General features: G+C 46.5%; 1 long non-coding RNA gene across 1 annotated transcript in view; it reads right to left on the bottom strand.

Annotated features, from left to right (window-relative positions):
• Positions 1 to 20,703, bottom strand: part of LOC130483641 (uncharacterized) — a 127,622-nt gene that overhangs the window by 12,242 nt on the left and 94,677 nt on the right. The gene's annotated exons all lie outside the window — the stretch shown is intronic.

Raw genomic sequence — 20,703 nt, 5'->3', positions numbered from 1 at the left:
GGAGTCGGGAACGGAGTGAATGGTGGTGGTGGGAGAAGACGCAGAGCCAAGGAGTAGGAGGCAGAAAGCTCCAGGTGAACGCATGACTCTCAGCGGTATACGGAATCACACCGTTGCTCCACCAAGGTCAGTACCGTCTACTTAGACTGGCAGCGGCTCTCCGGGGTTGCAGGTAGAGGCCTTCACTGTTCCTTTGGCGTAGAGGCTGGGGATTTAACCTGGGGCCCTTCGCACACAAAGCAGACGCTCTACAGTTGAGCCACAGCCCTTTCCCTTCATGCATGAGTGAGAGAGGGATCCTAACCAGGGCATTCCCACAGATCCCATGGAGAATTTCTATGGGGGAAGGATTTCTGCCTGCAGAGAGTGACTTCCTTGCCTCCGCCTCCCACTGCAGCCCAAAATACAGAAGCAGCATTTCAGAGAATATTTTGGGATGCAGTGAGAAAGGGGGAGAGCAAAAATGTCATGCTTCATGCAAATGCTCCATTGCCTCCAAGCCACTAGATCAGGGGTCCCCACCGTGGCACCCATGGGCTGCCCACCAACACCTTTTCTGGTGCCAGCCAAGTACTTTTAGAAAGTGGGCAGGGCTCGGAGGGGCTTCTGCCCATTAGGGCTTCTGACTGGTGGTGCAGAATAAAAGGCATCCTGTTAAACAGAGTCTCTGCCTGAAATGTTGAAGAAGTACTATTAGACTGATACCGTGACATTTTGTGGTTGGCGCTACGTCCTGCGGCTTGCATTTTGTGACTGCCCACCGCCCTGGATCAGAATTGCAAAGGTGCCCACAGGCTCAAAAAGGCTGAGGGCCTCCACACCAGATGTAAAATGAGTAACCCTCCTGAAGAGAAAGTGTGCCCTGGGGGGAGGGTTTTTGCACACTAGATGACACGGCTTCTTGCCCAGGTTTAACTCCACCAACTCCTTCAGTTTCGAAGCTTCCACAAGTATTAGGCTTGGCAAGCGATGGACTCGTGTTAGACAAGCTTTTGCTGCCAGCAGGTTTGCTTATCTTCAACAACTGGGGGGGGGGGAATCTCTCCCCAAAGCATAAACAGCAGCTTCAAAGCACCCACCCCCACCCACTTATTGAGTTTCTGTCTAGCTTTCTGTCTAGCTATGATAGGAAGTGGCTCGCTGGAGTTTGCCAAGTTCTATTTGAGATTTCTAAAGGAATTCTGAATCTCGTTTTTATCCATTTCAGCTCCACGTCTGTTGTTTCCATATCGCCGGCTGACGCTGCCGCGCTTTCAGAACAAGCCAAACGCCTTGACATGTAAGAGCAAAGTGCACGCCGGGGGGGCGGGGACAGCGACAACATGGTTTCTGCAGTTTTACTTCCAGGAGGCAATTGCTGGAAAGTTCCTGCCAAAGTTGTGGTGGAAATCTTCAAAACGATCACCCACACACTTATGTAAGGAACTTCCTAGCCTGAAGCGGGTCCCCCCCCTTTTAGAGCTAGCAGAGAACAAAGAGCACCCCATCAACGCCAGGGAGAAGATGGATAGGACACCAAGAAGGCGAGACAAACTGGAACTTTTCTGCTTCCAAATGAAACCATAATGGAAACCATCACCGGGGGGGGGGGGGAACGGCCATGCCGTTCTATTCACCGAGAGCGGGCGTTTGCAGTGAGTGCGCCACTGTAACCGAGCCCATTTTTCAAAAGGGCCATAAACTGGGCCCATGCTAGTTATTGCTGTGTATGTGGCAACAGGGAATTTTCCACATGCCCAATATAACGGCAGTTTAATCATCTCTGCGTCTCCTTGTACCTCTACAGGGCAGAAACAAAACACGCATTTCATTATTGTATCATTGGTTGATTTATTAACTCAACCCGGCATCTGTCAATTCAATCAGAAGGAAACTGGGTCACGGCGACACTTTTGTGAGGAGCAAGAACTACTCAACCTTTAAGCAACCACAAGCATCCCTTAAAAACTAAACTATCTGGAAAATAGCCACTGACAAACACAGCCCAATTTCCCCTCATTCAAATAAGCTACGATCTCATGTAACAGCAAACCATTTGCCATAGAAAGCCAATTAGTCTCACCCCCATTAGCAGAGAACGATGCAATCAGAACAAATTGTCTGGTTTCGTAAATGAATCTGAATTGGGGGGACGGGGGACGGGGACTTCAAGAACATTTTGTGGATAATCTGACCCAATCCAGTCAGTGGCCAGTGCCAGCGAGTCCCACTTCTCATCCCCTGGATTCTGGGATTTAAACTGTCTCTCAGCTCTGCATCAATACCTGTAGAACTGATTTGTGAGCAGCGTTCCAGCCATCCTGGCTCTTGTAACTTGCACCATAATCCAACATGTGATCCAAAGCGACCTTTTACATCCTTTCTCGACACAGTTCCTAAATAGTTGCAACTTCTTCCCAGGTCATATGATTCGAATCATACTAGTGATGAGTCATCTAACCCCAAAAGAAAACCAATGCTAAGGGTTAAGACCCCTACGAGCACAGGGATCTTACTGGGTCAAGCCCCTGTGAGAAAAGCAAGGTGAATCAAATGGCCAAAACCTGAGTTTGGCATGGGCATTGTTCCCTTTTATAGATACATCTAACCTGGCCACCCTAGCCCATGTGACAATGTCAATACTGGGCTACTGTGAAGTGGTCTTTGTGGGACTGCCCTTGAAGACCCTGTTGAAGCATCAATCCTTGCAGAGTGTAGCAGTCTGCCTGTTAACAGAGGTTAAGTGTCTTATGCTTGTTACCCCAACTTTGAACTCCTTGAACGAGCTGCCAACTGAGATCCACATTCAATCCTCGGTGCTGGCATTAACCTTTACAGTTCTTCATGACCTCGGACCGTCATACCCGAGGGACCATCTCCACACCTGTGAGCACATTTGGCAACTCCACAAGCCATCTCAGGTTTGTTTCTGACGTTTTGCAAGTTTATAGAAAGCCTTTCTTTGCTATTGGGTAAGTGACGTGCTGATTTTTTAAGAAGTTTAGTTTTCTTCTTAAATCTGCTGGGCTCTCAGATTTGTGACCTTGTTGATTTTCACATTCGCTGCTTAAACTCCACCATGGAGAAAAGCAAGGAATAAGTCCCCCCCCCCAAAAAAAAATCTTGACCTTTTAAACCATTATTCTGCAGCCACAAGACAGTCCATCATAACTGAGACTTTCCTTTCAAGTTTACATTTCTAGAAAGGTCAGATGCCCTTTATTCTGATCCAGGCCTGCTTGAAAACCAGTCACAACCCACTAGAATTGGGGGTCTCTAAAAATTCTGATCCATCTCCATTACGCCTTGAGAAATGCTACAGGCTCAGCTTGGGTTTAATGGGCCCTGCATGGACCAGCATGTTAATTTCCCCTTCTTGACTGGAGTGTGTAACTAAGAACATCCTACACTCTGTGTGCAGAGCAGCGATGCCATTGTCCATGGAGTGGAGGGAGAATACTGCCCGGTGCGTATAAAATGCAAAGAGACCCAGAGTGGCACAGTGATTAAAATGTCCAGCTAGGAGACAGACGGGAGAGCCAGGTTCAAATCCCCACTTGCGCCATGGAAGCTCGCTGGGGCCAGCCACACACTCAGAGGCTAACCTACTTCACAGGATTGTTGTGAGGGTAAAATGGAGGAAACGAGAATGATGTTCACCACTTTGGGTCCCTACTAGGGAGAAAGACGTGGAATAGATGAAGTAAATATATGAGTACACGGGCCACTGATACTCGTCTGGTTTCAATCTTCAACTGTTTCATGCCATTATAAAATGGATAACTCTAGATTCCCTTTTGCTTATGAATTTTTTTTAGTTTGGGTCAGTCGCCTAAGGCTTAGCGGCCCCTTTTGTCATCCCAAAGCAAGGCCTCCACTCCCGGCCTCCACCCTGCACCGCACTGACAAAGACCTAGAATGATCCATCACCATTTTACCCCTCAAAGAGGGTGGAGCTTAATGTCCTTGATCTGCTGAACAGAGCTTTCACAGAGGGGCATCTCGGGAGTGGTTATCCAGTCTGTGTGGGGGTCCCACACCATGAAGAACTTTAGAGGTAATAACCAACCGCAGGAACTGAACCGGGAAACTAACAGGTAGGCAGTGAAAGGACTGAACTCGGGCAGATCATGAGAGGAGGGGCAGGGAGGGTTGCATCAGTGTTTGGCTCTCGTGGCCCTTTCTTACATGCCCAGGGAAATGCCGGTCACCACTTTGGGGTCGGGAAGCAATTTTCCTCCAGGCCAGACTAGCCAGTGATCCTGGAGAGTTCCCCCCCCCATCTTCTGGGCATGGAGTAGGGGTCACTGGGGGTGTGGAGGGGAGGTAGTTGTGAATTTCCTGCATTGTGTAGGGGGTTGGACTAGATGACCCTGGTGGTCCCTTCCAACTCTATCTATGATTCTATGAAGCCTAACCCGTTAGCTAATGTGCTGCCATGTCTTGTGTCAACCAATATTATCTACTTGTCTTCAAGGACAGTACTCATATAGAGCATGCTACAGTAGTCCAGCTTACTATGGCATGGATCAGCTTGGTCAGGTGACATGAATCAAGGCAGGGAGCCAATTTCCATACTAAAGATGGGGAGGGAGTGCTTTTCACAGATGGTGTTTCTAATAGCAGCGTGTGATCTGCTATTATCCCTCGCACACTGAATCAGATCCGGCCCTAGCAAATGGGCTCAAAACGATTCCCTCTAACACAGTAGCTTTCCTGACCAGCACTGCCTCTCTCTTGTCTGGACTCAACTGCATCATTACTCATAAATGGTCCCTTAGCATAAAAGAATACTCTGCAAATTAGCAGAACACACTTGTCAGTTTCAATCTAGTTTTAGTGCAGGTCCTGATCATAAAACTAAGTACTTCCCACGTGTCAGTTCCAAGGTCCCCAAGAATGATGGGCAGCACTTCAGTTTTCATGCCCAGGGGAAGCTTCCTTGCCCAGACAACCCAATGCACCCAGAGACTTCTAGAGGAAGTCCGCTTTTTTCATCATAACTCAACAAGATTAAGAAACAAAGGCTAGAAGTTGGAGGAGGGGGAACCAAGGAAAGACAGCAAAGGCCCACCGAGCTTTCCAAGAAACAGAAGTTTCTTCTTCAGGGAGAGGGATGTTTGATTCCTAATACGTTTGAGCAATACAAGCAACGCAAATTCATATTCTGAAACTATGCACACATTTTGGAAGTGTAACAAATGAATTTATTATAGATGATCTCAAGGAAGAGGGAAAGCTGGAATACTGGAATAAAATCAGGCCACAGGATCATGTTAAATCAACCTACAAAGCTGCCCTCGATGGAACAAACCCCCAAAGGTTGAGGACCAAACCAAGTCTATCTGAGAAACACGTCAGTCCAAATAAATCAAAAATCCTTTTAATAGATACAAAAAAATCTTCATGATTAATAAAACCTTCATATAAAAATATGGAAGACCAGACCCATTTTGACTGCACAGACTTTTGAGTGATTTATTCAGACTACCTATGTTTCTAGGATATACTTGGTTTGTTCCTCAGCCTTTCTGTGTTTATTATTTTGGTGTGTTAGCTGCAGGTTTATTCCCCCTACCTTTTTTCCTTTCTTGCTGCTTTATCTGGAGTCGGGCTATTGATCCAGGTATCCGTGTTCTGCCTGTGCTGATGCAATAGCTCGCCTTGTCTCAGGAAAGTGTTTTCCCCAGCCCTGCTAATACATGTAATTTTCTCTCATGACACCAGGGTTTGGACCTGGGTTCCTGGTGCATGTAAAAAAAAAAACACTTTCCCTCTGATCCATGATCCTTCCTTAGTGTAGTGTTGTAACAGACAAGAATTCAATAAATCTGAATGAATCTTTCATGGACCTAAGATGTAGTAAGCTATTGTACAGAGAAGCATTTGTATCAGAGCTCAGACTGTATAGACGTCCTTGTAGATGGCCGATGGCCCCGTGTTCACAGTGTAAGGAGATGTCCAGCCACAGGTGTGCAGGAGCATATTGCACCACGTGCTCCTTTTGTACATGCATAGTGAAGCTTAGAACACTCATAAAACCAAACATTGCTGATGGAGCTCATGGCGTCTTCCAAAAGAGAGCATATTTGGTGCGTCAGATGAAGTGGCCTATGGTTCACAAAAATTTATACCCACAATAAACCCATTAGTCTTTAAGATGTTGTTCTTTATTTTCGGCAGTAGGTTGGCACTGTGGATTCTTCCACCTCTTTCCCAAGTAGAATTCATGGGGGGAAAGACTCCTTTCCTGTTGTTTCCCAGCTGGGCCAATTTGTCAAATAAGTGTTCTTCTTTTTCCCCAGTAGACCTATGGCATGCAGATGATTTCTAAGCACGTGCCCAGAGGGTTTAGTCCTTGAGCACAGATTTGGGTCTCCAGAATAACTCTGCCAAGTCTGCAAAGGCAGAGATCACCGCTCAAGAGTGAAGTTTGCAGTCTTGCAAAAGCAATAATAGATCAAAGATGTTTAAATTATGAAGAGAAGGGAATAGCTGGACTGGACAGCTAGCTTGAATTCAAATTCATGGTGCCTCCGATCCTAGCTAAGAAGGCTTCAGGAAGCTGAATGCTTAAAATATGGGATGCAAACGGAGTACAAAGTGTCATTCTTCTGTGCCTGGATCGCAGTGGGGGCTCTAAACAAAAGCACACCCAGACAGGAAAAAAGTGGCCTATAAAAAACTTCTAAAATAAAACTTCTAAAATATTTGCTCTTTTAAAAAAACAAATTAGAATTGTGGGATGATCCTGACGTTCCAGGATAAATGCTGGCATACAGAATAAATGCTGGCACACAGAGCTGCTCAGCTTATTATTCGTAACTGAAAAGGAACATTACATTTTAAAAAATCATTTCATTTCGTCATACTAATTACACAAATGAAATAATCAGCAGCTTCATAAAACACAACATACAGTACAGTATGTTGCTCTAATACTTGACCTGTGCGACCCTGGGTTCTTTCACTTGTCAAAGGGTCAACCTGACCCCTGACTGGCAGGGGAACCTGAAACCCCCGGGCCCACCTTCACAGGGAAAACCTCCAAGGTGTCCCCACTGATTCTCAATGGTTTAAGCACCAGACGACTGTTCTCCACCAGCTCTTAGCCAGTGGCAGCATCTGTGCCCGTTGTCTCTCACCTCGAGGGCCAAGCACTAACTTCACCACAAACGCTTTCCCAGTCTTGATTAAAATCACAACCACCCACTTTTATTGCGCAAGCGTGGAGCTTTATAGAAGAGCACTCCTGGCCGCAAAAGGATCTCCCGCTGCGCAAACCTCGCAGCCCTGCCGAAAGATTCTTGCAAAAACAGAGAGGTGTTGCGATTCACCCCAGCTTCTCAAAAGTGGGGCAGCTTTCAAGGACAGATTAGGATCCTTTCGAAGTGCTGTTTATTACCCCTCTAGACTACAGAGGTCAGTTCCCATGGAGAAAATGGCCGCTTTGGTGGGTGGGACTCTTATCGCTTTATATTATATATTGTCATTTCCTTGGCTTCAACAGGCACATTAAATGCACAGTGGATGAAACAGTGGTGTGTTCTGGGGCGTGCAATGTGAACTAGGCGCTCGTATGCATGACAAGTTACAAATGGATTTCCTGAACTGCTTGAAAAGGGTTTTGCTTGAGTTGAAGATCTGGATTTAGCTCTCAAGAGGCAAAGTCTCTGCACATTACTCTGGAGGGGTAATCCCAGGAGATCAGTTGTAATCCCAGGAGATCTCCAGACCTCACCAGGAGGCTGACAACCCTCAATGACTAGGATGGCCAGCTCCAGGTTGGGAAATATCTGGATATTTTGGGGGCGGAGCCTGAGGAGGCCGGGGTTTGGGGAGGGGAGGGACTTCAATGCCATAGAGTCCAATGGCCAAAGCGGCCATTTTCTCCAGGGGAACTGATCTCTGTCGGCTGGAGATCAGTTGTAATAGCAGGAGATCTCCAGCTAGTACCTGGAGGTTGGCAACCCTATCAATGACCCATCAGCCACCTCCATCCTATAAGCTTACTACAAAGGGCACCAAAGAATTTCCACCCATTTTTCAGCTGTTGTATATGTCAGACATTGGACCCTCCGTACGCAGAATATGTGTTAGAGGCAGCAGCTCTCCTTTCTCACAAGCAGCAAAATCCTAACGGATGTCAGGAACTTTCCCTTTAAAAGGGGGCCTCATCCTGGGCCGCTTTCACTTGGGGAAAACCTGCACAAGAAAAGGGGGGGGGAAGGAGAGATGGTGGGTGCTGCTCTTTCACGAGGCCTTTGAGCCTCTGCCAACTAACACGCCTGACAAGTGAGATGAGATTTTTTCATCTTTTAAGCTCTTATTCAAAAGCTCCCTATATGGCAGAGAGATGACTTCTTTGTACTTGGTCCATAAATCATTTTTATGGCTGCTGTTACATTTAGCATGCAAACTGCTGTCAGTTTCCCTCCCCCCTCCTTCCCTTCCAGCCACAATTTGCATACTAGGCAATACCTGAGTTTTAAGTTGGCTGTTTTGTTTTTTTAACATGGTTGTATATTTTACATCCTTCAACAAATCTTTTCCAGGTCAATCCCGGTGAACATTCTGAATTTAGTAACCTTGGAAGAAAGCCGGGGAGCTGCGCTGTCACCCAGCCAGAATCTTGCCAATGGCCCAGAAACCAATGCCTCCATGTATCACCAGCGAGCTCTCGGTTTGGTTGTGCACCACCGGCTCGCTTGGTAAATCTTGTGCCATGAAATGATCACTGGAATGCTTTTGTCCAATTCTGAGGAAGCTGGTTAGTTTGCATTCTGAATGTTCAAAGCACTTCATGTGTGAAGGGGGGGGGAACCCTGGACACCGGCGTCTTTGCCCCCGCGCTGGCATAGGTCCCACTTTATTCCATGATGTGGGGTCACGCTGGCTCCCCCCTTCAGGAATAGGCTCTAAAAGGGGCCAAACTTATTTTTCAGCCTTCAGCCTGTAAAAGTGTGGCTTCATCATAAATAAGGGGAGGGGGAAACCCGTACATCACTGATACCCCAGAGCAGTTCCTAATCGTTTGGGGGATCTAATTTTTCACTGCTTGTGAAGGGCATTTGAAGGCCTTACATGCCCTTTATGGGTACTGGGCAGAGGTAAGGGTGACAGGTGAGAAATACTCCTTGCTAAAGTCACAGAACATGCTGCTCTAATGCGCCGATCATCTGCAAACCATCAATGTCATTGTGTGCCCTTCTGCCAGGAGTGGTACAGAAGAAAGAGCCAGAAAATCACGCCAGTTTCCAGGGGCAACACAGGACCAAGTTATGTATCGCCACGAAGCCGCCCAACTACACTGGACCGGGACTCTTTGTGTGCCAGAGATCCATTTTAACTTACTGGATTAGACACATCTTTGGTGAAGCCAACTGTTGTACTCCAAAAACATCAAGTAACTTTAGCCAGACCACAAATCTTTGGGCCAGGCTTCTGCCTTTCAATTTCTGCGCAGCATGCAGAGATTTTATCTATAGGTTATATATCATTCCTCTTTTTTATCACAAGCAGTTGTGAGTTTCAGACAGGGTTAAGCCCTTTGGGAGAAAGGGAAAGAAGAAGGATACAAATTAAATTGCCCCTAAAAGGCATGACAAGCAGTAGAACACATCGCCAGAAGTGGCACTGTTTTCGAGGGAGCCTGTCGGGACAGAAGGGAGCTACGTGGGAGCGACTGGAATCCTGGCACGCTGGAGCAGGGACTGTCTCCTTGGACGTGTCTCCTTCTGCCTTGATCTGTTATTATTATTGTTATTGTTATAACACAGAACTATCCGCTGTCATATGGACAGTCGCACCAGCCTAGTAGGGAAGGGGCGTTTCAAGCGGAGTTAATCTCACTCTTGTATCAATGCTGGAATTTGGAGCTGTCCAAAGAATCCGACTGGCCAGGAGACAGAGGTCAGGCAAGAGAAAAGACTTCTTCATAAAACACAATCCACGTATGGAATTTGCTGCTGCAAGGGATGCCTGGAAGCCTGTATGGCTTGCAAGGGAGATCAGACAAATTCATGGATGAGATTGGGTTTCTCAGTGGCTACTGGCAAGCACAGCTGACCAGAATCTCAACCGGAGAGGCTGCATGCCCTCAATACCAGTCGCTAGGGTCAAATATTGGGCAAAGGCCGTTGCTTTCATGCCCAGCTCAGGGGCTTCCTGGGGCACTGGGCAGAGAGCCAAAGAACAGGGTACTGGGCCCTCATGCCACTCCGTCAAGCCTCTATTTATGGCCACTGTTTATATTCTCAGGAGACAGGCAGCCATGGGTCTGATATGCTCTTGGGAAAACAGTCATCCCAACCGCCAACATTTTATTTTGTTCCACAGTGGTGCCAATTTATACTTGGGAAACATCATGTGGTCACCACTAGAATTTCAACCAAGAGATGCCTGTTACACACCTTTAAACTTGGAATACCTATTTTATGTTGAACCTTCACTGTGTTGTTGCTGTTCACTAGGGGAGAGGGGCTGTGATTGAGTGGTGGAGCCGGGGCTTCGTATGCAGAAGAGCTCCAAGTAACAGGGCCAGGCGGGGAGGGGGGAGATGTGAAAGACCTCAGCCTGAAACTCTGGAGAGCTGCTGCCACTCTGAGTAGACCATACTCACCTTGATGGACCCGGGGTCTCGGTCTGTATAAGAAGAAGAAGGGTTGGTTTTTATATGCCGACATGCACCGGCCAACGCGGTGTAGTGGTGAACAGTGGTGATTTGGAGTGGTGGAGGCTAATCTGGCGAACCTGGTTGGTTTCTCCATTCCTCCACCTTGGGCAAGTCACAGCTCTCTCAGCCTCACCTACCTCACAGGGTGTCTGTTGTGGGAAGAGGAAGGGAAGGCAATTGTAAGCTGGTTTTTTGGTTCTTGTAGGTTATCCGGGCTGTGTAACCGTGGTCTTGGAATTTTCTTTCCTGACGTTTCGCCAGCAACTGTGGCAGGCATCTTCAGAGTAGTAACACTGAAGGACAGTGTCTCTCAGTGTCAAGGGTGTAGGAAGAGTAATATATAGTCAGAAAGGGGTTGGGTTTGAGCTGAGTATTGTCCTACTCAGCTCAAACCCAACCCCTTTCTGACTATATATTACTCTTCCTACACCCTTGACACTGAGAGACACTGTCCTTCAGTGTTACTACTCTGAAGATGCCTGCCACAGTTGCTGGCGAAACGTCAGGAAAGAAAATTCCAAGACCACGGTTACACAGCCCGGATAACCTACAAGAACCAATGAACTCTGACCGTGAAAGCCTTCGACAGTAAGCTGGTTTGATTCTTCCTTTAGTAGTAGAGAAAGTTGGCATATAAAAACCAACTCTTCTTCCTCCTCTTCCTGTCATTAGACAGCTATAGCAATTACCGATTTTTAAAAAAGCTCTCCAGTGATGCTGATGTCATGACGTGGCTTGCCATGCCCCCTTCTACATGGGTGATCCTGTACTGACTGGCTATACCCACACTTTCAAGAACAACTGTTTGTTTCACGACATCCTGCTCCCGTGACTACACCCTGCTAGTGACCACATCCTCACCAGGAATTTCCTCCAACATCATGCAAAGCACGTTATATGTACTTGGGTGATATATCAATTTTCCACCAAGCCAAGTCTCAAAATTACTTAGCATAAAGATGCTGGTAATTTTGCCATGTGAGAGTCATTTTGTGGCATTCTTTGCAGCCACAGTGAGAACACAAGGAAGTCTCTCATTCCCTTCAAGTTCCCTTCAAGCAGGGGCTGCCACAGAAAAGAATGTCTGGCAGCCGGTCCAGCGTGATAAACAGAAACATGAAACAGGCCAGCCCCCTCCATTCCCTGCTGAGAATGAAAATGGCGAGAGGAGGCTGCTGGGGAAGAGGCATCCATCAAGAGGGGGAGGCTTCCTGCATCTTTAAGGGGAAGGGGAAAGAGCAAACTGAGCAAGCAGCTCTCTTTGATGTGTGTTTACTCTTCCATTTCCAAAGACAGCAAATAGGTTTTTGAAGTGCATTTGCGCTCCATAAAATTGGTACTGCAGCAGGAGGCCATGTTTGTAAATGTTCAAGGAATGGCAAATCGGTGTGGTTTTCTCTAACTGGTGCTGAAGACACAGGCCCAGCTTCAGACACACAGCAAGAGGAGTATTGCAGAAAGCAGAGGCCCAATTGCATGCACAACGCCTAGACTTGTACATGTACACACAGGGCTTGATGCAGATTCTGGGCATTGTGTACTGATGTCCAAATTGGCCCAACAATTCTCATCCTACTTCCTTCTACATTCACACTATGTGCTAACTTTGAACATCTGCACCGTGCTACAGTTCTTCTGGGTCTGGGACTTCTCTGTTGCTTACATGGATGTCATGTAGGATAGCTCAGACTTCCTTTATATCCATAAAGGTTTTGGAAATTATTCTCCTTCTATGAATATACATTCCATGGGTGTAGTAATCACATTTTAGCTGACAGAAGCATGCTACAAGGGTCACCTTATCCAGTCAAACTTACCTATCACCTTCCTCACCAATATTTGGCTGGTGCTGCGTGCTAAGCTTCTGACACACAGCCAAAGTAGACCTTGTCTACCCGGCCGCAGAGGAAGTCCTAAGTGATGCCCCTCTGCACTGAACAGCAAGCCTGCAATTTCTCACTTTGTACCTGTAGTACCTTTTGCAGTTATACTCCATGTACTAAATGGACAAGGGTATGCACTCCTGCGTACTGAAGTGACACACATCATGTAGCTGGCTGGAACTCCACAGCTATTATTTTTATGCTCCTGCTTGATGAAATGGGGTTTTTAGACAAGGGAGCTGCTGAGTTTACAGCTCAGTTAGCAATACAGCTCGGCCTTATCGTGCTGCATCATTGTAAGGTTTCTGACAGAAGTGGAATTTCTGATCATACCTTCAGGTGGTACAATTCAAGTTGCAATCAAGTAAAGGCATTTGCACGGCCTTCTTTCATTTCAGACAACCCTGCCATCTTCTGGATAACTAAAAAGAAATTGTGTGCATGCAACTGCCATGACCCAACCTTCTGAAAGGGTGTTTTAGCTCATCATCTACACAGAGCTTTTTATCTCTCTCCCATGATAGTAGAAATCCAAGTCACCCAATGAAGCTGAAGGGTGATAGGTTCAGGACAGACAAAAAATATATATTTCTTCACTGAACAAGTAATTAAATGGTGGGACTCAATGCCAGTGAATCTATTGAGCATATACAGCATATGGAGCATGAATATTTTAAAGAGAGAACTGGACAGATTAATGGAGGAGAGGTCAATCAATGGCTACTAGTCTTGGTGAGTAAAGAGAACCTCATGATATAGAGGCAGCAAACCTCTCAATACCAGGGATGTATCATCAGTGGCGACAGGTTGCCACCAATTTGGACAGCAGCACACTGGGGAAAAATGCAGGTGCTGCAGAGACAAAACACTTTTCATTCTTTGAAAAAATTCCACCAAGGGAAACCATGACAAGGTAAGGTAAATGGATTGAATCTAGGGCTCCCAACACTGCCTGTGCAAATGCCAGGAGATTTCGGGGGCAGTGCCTGGGGAAGGCTGGAGTCTGGGGAAGACAGAATGTCAGTTTTGGGACATGCTATAAGCTACTAGAGAAATGGGAAATTGCTAGAGCATCACTATGCAGAGACCATTTTTTCTCTCCTGCGCCTCAGTTCCTCAAGGATATGGAATTAGGGCTGGGGGCTGGTAATCCCCCACCCTAGGTAGGTAAACGGGAGACCTGACTCACATCTACGAGAGCAGAACTGTCTCTCATAATTTTAGATTCCATTACCCTGGTAAGAGCAAGACCACTGCTCAGCGCACAGAGCTATTTACTCAGTTAGCATGGCTCTGATCTACTAATTGCACTACCTTGAATTTGCTGAGAATGTTGTTGCCTAAAAGAAGGGAGGCTCTTTTCCCTGGTGCCTGCCACACACAGAGAGCATTCAAGGTGCAGGCGGCAATGCCCATGCAGCTCACTCTCTTGCTGTTTTTCCTGACCGATCACTACTTCCACTTGCTATGTGGCAAGGATGAAGAACACAGGCTTGGGCCACTGCACAGAAGGAAGCCAGCAAGGCAAACTGGGGCACCACGGGAAGACCGCCAAAGCCAGCACATGTCTGTGGACCCCCCCCTGCTCAGCAAGTCTTTTACTTGGGGGGGGACCCTTTAAAGCACTGGTTCCCAACCAGGGGTCCGTGGACCCCCAGGGGTCCACGAGAACTAAATTAAGCTCCGTGAAACAAAGTTATAAACCCATAATAAATTAATATTTTCAATTAAAACTCCTCTATTATAAAAATATATATTCAAATTTTATTCTAAGTTTAATGTTTAACTAACAGTTATGATTAAAGTTTATTTTCAAATTCTCTGAATTTTTTTTTTGAACCTTGGGGTCCCTGCACCGAACAAAAAGGTCCTAGTGGTCCCTGGTCAAAAAAAGGTTGGGAACCACTGCTTTAAAGGGAACAGGAAAACCAGTGTCCAGGCTTCAGATCAGACATGTAGAAGATTCTTAGTTTTGGTAAAAACAGTTAGACAATTCAAGCATCCAAAGGAATGGACTGTGGTGAACATTTGGCATTAAATAAATTTTAAGAGGTCATCAAAGCTTTTGTAAATGCCTCTTATATAAGAACCTCAGACGAGCCCTGCTGGATCAGACCACTGAGGGTCCATCTAGTCCAGCATCCCATCTCACATAACCAGTTCCTCTGGAGGGCCAACAACAGGGCACAGAGGTCGAGGCCTAACCCTGATGTTGCCTCCTGGCACTGCGATTTCAGAGAGTTGCTGCCTCTGAACACGGAGGTTCCCTTTAGTAACCATGGCTAGTAGCCACTGATCAATCCCTCCTCAATGAATCTGCCTCAGCCCCTTTTGAAGTCGTCTCTGCCTGTGGCCATCACTACATCCTCTGGCAGTGAATTTCACATTTAATCACTTGCTGTGTAAAGAAGCGTTTCCTTTTGTCCCTCCTGAATCTACTGCCTATCAACTTCATTGGATGCCCTTGAGGTCTAGTATTGTGGGATACAGAAAAAAATCCTCTGTCCACTCTCTCTACCCCTTGCATAATTTTATAATCCTCTATCATGTTCCCCCTTAGTCGTCTCTTTTCTCAACTGAAAGATCCCAGACTCTTCAGCCTTTTGTCACAAGGAAAGTGCTTCAAATCCTTATTCATTTTGGTCAACATCTTCTGTACTTTTTCCAGCTCTGCAATGTGCTTTCTGAGAGACGGTGACCAGAACTGTACATAGATTTTGAAATGAGGCCTCACCATAGATCTATACAGGGGCATTATAATATTGGCTGTTTTGTTTTCAATCCCCTTCCTAATAATTCCCTGCATAGAGTTTGCCTTATCCACTGCTGCAGTCCACTGTCTTCATACTTTCATTGAGACGCCCACTATGACCCCCAAGGTCTCTCTCCTTCTCAACTCAGCAAGCTTAGACCCCAAAACCATATGCTTGATGTTGGGATTTTCCTCCCTAGTGCGCATCGCCTTGCCACGTCGTTGCCCACACACTCAATTTGTGGAGCTCCTCCTGAAGTTCTTCACAGTTGGCCCAAGTTTTCACCATCCGGAATATTTTTTTGTCATCTGGCTGTTATGTGGTTCACTTCTAATTCCAGATTACTTATGAAAAGCTTAATTTGCACTGGCCCCAATCCCAATCCTTGTGGGAGCGCACTGCTTACTCCCCTACATTGTGAGAATTGTCCATTTGTCCCTACCCTTTCCTTCCCATCATTTAACCAATTTTTAATCCATAAGAGGACCTGTCCTCTTACCCCATGACCAGTTAACGATTCAGGAGTCTTTGCTGAGGTACCTTGTCAAAAGTCTTCTGAAAGTCCAAGTATATCATGTCTACTGGGTCACCCTTGTCTACATGCTTCTTCAATTTCTCAAAGAACTCTAAAAGGTTGGTGAGGCAGGACTTCGCTTTGCAGAAGATCTTCACTTTGCGTTACATTCATGTTGAGAATAGCCACAAGTGAGCCATGCCGGCTAGTAAACATTGGCTGTGTGTCCCCACAAACAGGCAGGGGGTGATGATGACGATAGCCCACCACCAGTTGGGAAATTGGTGGTTCTTGGCCAGCTCTGATTAGCTCTTGTTCAGCAAACCATGCTTTCCCCTCTTTTACCCCAGCTGTCTGCTGGAGACCTTGACTGCCGAAGGAGATCTAAGGTAAGCAAGAAGGACCAGATCGGAGGGGGAAAGGGGGCTTTTTTGCGTGTTCGCCTAACCAACCCACTCCAATAGTCATTGCCTGTTTCTTGTGTACCTTTCACATTCTCGAGCACTCCAAGATTAGCATCATAAAGTTTATTCTTTTAAAAGTTTATTCTTTAAAAAGACATTATGAATTGCTCCACAAATTGCATTGCAATCACAAAGCAAACCTTTATATGTTCATGTAATCCACAAGAGTTCTGAAGTGCAAATATTCCATTAGGACGGGTCAAACGGAGCCCCCACACTCCAGCAGAGCTAAATCCAGGTTCTTATTTCTGTGATGTTATCCAGTGGCAAGACCAACACTTCATTATCAGGCTGTGCCCCCACCCCCGCCCCGCACAACCATGCAACTACCAATCTACCTGAAGGGAGGTTTCAACACCCCCCAACTCACACAGGCTGCATTTTGCTTTGACCCATTAATATGTCCAAGTCACTGCAGGTATGTGGTTGGCTTTAAAAACATAGCTGTTTCTTGTGGTTGTGCACCTGTTTCAAACTCAAATTTGTATACTGCCTGTGTACAGTTAAAACAACAGCTTGTGCAAAGCTTCTGAGTTCTCGAGAACTCCTTATCAGGCAGGAGGTTAAACCAAAAAAGGGGGGAGGGAATCTTTCAGGGTCATCCTACAGCCTCTTGGTCGCATCCTGTGTAGCATTTCAGGAAGGACTTAACAACTGTAGTTGTGCTGTTATCAAACTGCATCTTTAGTCTTCTGGGGAGAAGGAAAAATTACAGCTTTCAAATGAATATATAAAACCAGCGATCGATCAAATGTCCGTAACACCAAATTGATCACACAGGAACCTTAAAATGCCACAAGCAACTGCGTTATTTCATTAACAAAGCCAGAAATTAATTTTTGATGTTACACTAGGTATTGTATCAAGGGGAGTCAAACTGAGTAATATTATATAATAATTGGGGGGGGGGCGACGATAAGAAATCCTATTAAGCACAATATCTTCACAGATAATTTCCCTTCAGTTGAAGAATCCCTCTCCTTGATAAATCTGTTTCCGAAACAGGCAGCAATTACTGGTTAACCATCATGATCCAGACCAAAACCTCAAAACAAAAGCTATGGAAAGTCCTCTCAGTAGGGGCCAACCAAAACATTACTGGAAGTCTGTGTGCTCCAGAGCTCATTAGGTACCCGGACAAAGGTTTCCGTTATTTGCCATCATCTCCCATTAATTGGTCTGATACTTTTTAAAGTCATCTCAGCGTGGGTTTGACCTGACCTGGATGGCCCAGGCTAGCCTGACCTCATCAGATCATGGGTGCTAAGCAGGGTCAGCCCTGGTTAGTATTTGGAGGGCAGACCGCCCAGGAAGTCCAGGGTCACTACGCAGAGGAAGCCGTGGCAAATTGCCTATTAGTCTCCTGCCTTGCAAACCCCACAGGGTCGCCATCAGTTGACTGTGACTTAATGGCATTTTACACACATACACCACACGCCTGAGCTCACCATTACATTTGGTGGCAACCAGTTCCTTGGTAACTGTGCCTTGCATGAAATATACATTAGATTGCTTTGTAAAGCCACATCTGTACTGATAACCACATCTTTTCAGCTCAGCCAAGGCCTGTGAGATGCACATCAAATTCAAGTGACCCAAAGTCAGCTGCCAAAGGAGAAGATAAATGGATGCCTGGAGGTTCTTGCTGCTGACAGGGAAGACCAATGTTATCTTTTAAAATGCCCGTTCCCAATATAACCCTTTTGTTAAATACGCTTTAGTCTTGCTGCTGCAGGCAGTTCAGTAAAATGATAACCAACTGCAAGAAGTTCTAAAATGAAGCCACACACGCTAGGCGCTGGCTGTGAAGTCGCTTTCATAACGGTGGCATGGCAGAGTCATGTGCGCCGGTCCTCTGCATGTTGGGCCCTGCAATATTTAAGGAAGGCTCTTAAATATTCATGACAACCTGTCCCTTTGAAAGGGGCGGCTGTGCCCTGCAGCTCTATCAAAAACATCAACCTAGAATCCGCTTGCCATGCCATGCTGGCTTCCCATTAGTTCCAAAATATCCTCCAACCCCACATGACCCCCCCACCACCAACACCACACAATCACACTGTGTAACATAACCCAGAGTGTTGAAAATAGAAACACGCAACACTCTCGATCCAACGCATCCACCCAGCAAGACTGAAGCGGCAGTTACGGCCCACTGGGATATGAAGGAGGGTGTCGCTACAAGGGGAAGCTTTCTCAAAATGTTAATTCAACTTTGTAAGTTAACTTCTGAGTTGGAAAAAACAAGATAACTTTTACAGACAGGGACTTCCAATCTTAACACAGTAATATCACATTAGCAGCCGACAAGTTCCTTCCCCCCCCCAATCTTTTCTGTACCCAGGGAGGCAGCAACAACAGAGAAGCAAAGAGCAACTGACCGATGGCCAAAAGTCCAGCAGCCCAGGCAAAGCTGATGGCAGACGCTGGTTTGACTCTTTCTGTCCCTGCTATATTTGGGTTTTAAATAACATAACTAACCTTGAGTTCTCTTCTGATTGGAGAACTGGGCTAAAATTATTATGCATAAAGCAACTCCATCCCTTGTCCAGAAAAAGACCCAGATTTTTCCTCTTTCAGGAAGAGCAGGACAGGCGTTAACTAGCCAGAGCCTTTCGAGTCAAGCTGACTAAACCATGACTTTATTTGCAGGTGTTCCTTGTTCTGCAAAATGGAAAAGAAAAAAGGCAGCTCTAAACTATCAGTACAGCTCCCGGCCTGAATTTACAGTCTCCCCTAGACCTTTAAGAGGATCAAAAGCACCCAACACATCTAAAGCCGTACAGTAAACGGACTCCAGAGCAGGGGAAAGAAACTACGCGAATGCTCCTTTTACTATTTCTGTTTCTGCCCCTGGGGGAGCAATAGATCCTAGATGGCCGAGGGACATACTGAAGGCCACACAGGACTCCACCCAAATTTAAGTGTATATGAATGTAAGTGATCAAATGCTCCCCCTGCCTTGAAAAGTCCCTGCCCACAGAAGGGTAGCAGGACAGGAAAAAGCATTCCAGCTTAGCCCCCTCAATGCCATGCTCGTGTTTTTACATGGGCCACAGTTCGATTATCCCTGCAATAGTGTATCTGTGGACCACGCTGGTCCCACACTCCTAGGGCTGCCGGCCCAGAGGGACGTCACAGGTTCCCTCGACATCCTAGGAATCTTACCAATCCCGCTGTGGTAAAGACCACCGAGAGGCGGCATTCCTCCGACATCATGGGATGCCTGTGACATCACTTCTGGGCTTTTACCTAGTAGTGATGTCATGGGTCGATCACGTCCTTTCTCTCCCCTGCTGCCTCGGTGTTCAGGGGCAGGAAACTGGGTGCAGCAGGTGGGGCGCTGCTTTCCGTCTCCTGGCCTGCTTCTTCCGCACCAGCCGGCTACGTGTCTCCCCTCCCTACACGTTCACTTGCACATCACACATCGCAGACGGAGGCCTGGTTCTGTGTCGCCAAATTTGTATGACTGCAGGTAGGGGACTCCAACTACCTCCTTACAAAATATCTCGTACAGAAGAGCAGGTGTCGGGGTGAAGTACGGTAGTCTAGCTGAGGCTTCTCCCAAATGTCCAGATTTTCTGTGCGAAGGGACCTTACAATTCAGAGCAGCCTTCAACTGCGTGAGCCTCCTTCGGCAGCCGGCATCGGTTGCAGCCCGCCCAAAGTTTCCCCGCGGGGTGGTGGTTACAGTATGGGCCGAGGAGACCCAGACTCAATTCCCTCCTCTGCCCTGGAAGCTCACTGGGTGACCCCGGGCCAGTCTTTCACACACACCCTCAGCCTGACCCACCTCACAGGGCTTGTCGTAAGGATACAACGCAGGAGAGGAGAACCAGGTAAGCTGCTTTGGGCCCCCTTTGGGGAGAAATGCCGGAATATCAATGGACTAAAATAAAACAAAGCTCTGAGAATGAGGGTCAGGACTCTGGGGGTTTTAGCCTCTGTGTTATTTGGAGTCAGAGAGCCATGGATGGCTTGATGCCATCTTGTTTTTATCCCATCTGCACGCCTGCCACATATTTCTCAGTTTATTTGGTGCTAAAATTATTTTGTTATTCAAAGCAGTTACTAAACTTGAAATTAAGAATGCAGTGCGTACATCTGAGATCGATCTCCAGGGCACTCAACCTTACTTACTAATAAGGCCAGGGCCATTTGTCTCGCGTATTCCATTGAAAGCAGGAATTGTTAATTAATAAGCAACATATATTGGCTCTCAGTTTATTTCAGAGGTACTTGGCTGTACTTCACTTTTTTTCAACCTTATGATTCCTGATTGAAATAGCAAGCTGAATAGATGAAAACGTAATGTATCATCATACACCTAATTCCCAACTCAGCCCCACCATGTAGTTCAATTTCTCAAGGGGGCCCATTCTTGGATCGGGTATATTTTTCCAGGTTTATAAAGAAGTCTGAACACTTATTTATA

This window comes from Euleptes europaea, chromosome 10, assembly GCF_029931775.1.
Source record: "Euleptes europaea isolate rEulEur1 chromosome 10, rEulEur1.hap1, whole genome shotgun sequence".
Taxonomy (NCBI): domain Eukaryota; kingdom Metazoa; phylum Chordata; class Lepidosauria; order Squamata; family Sphaerodactylidae; genus Euleptes; species Euleptes europaea.
Note: the sequence above shows the minus strand (reverse complement) of the source record. Positions and strands in the feature narration are given on the sequence as shown.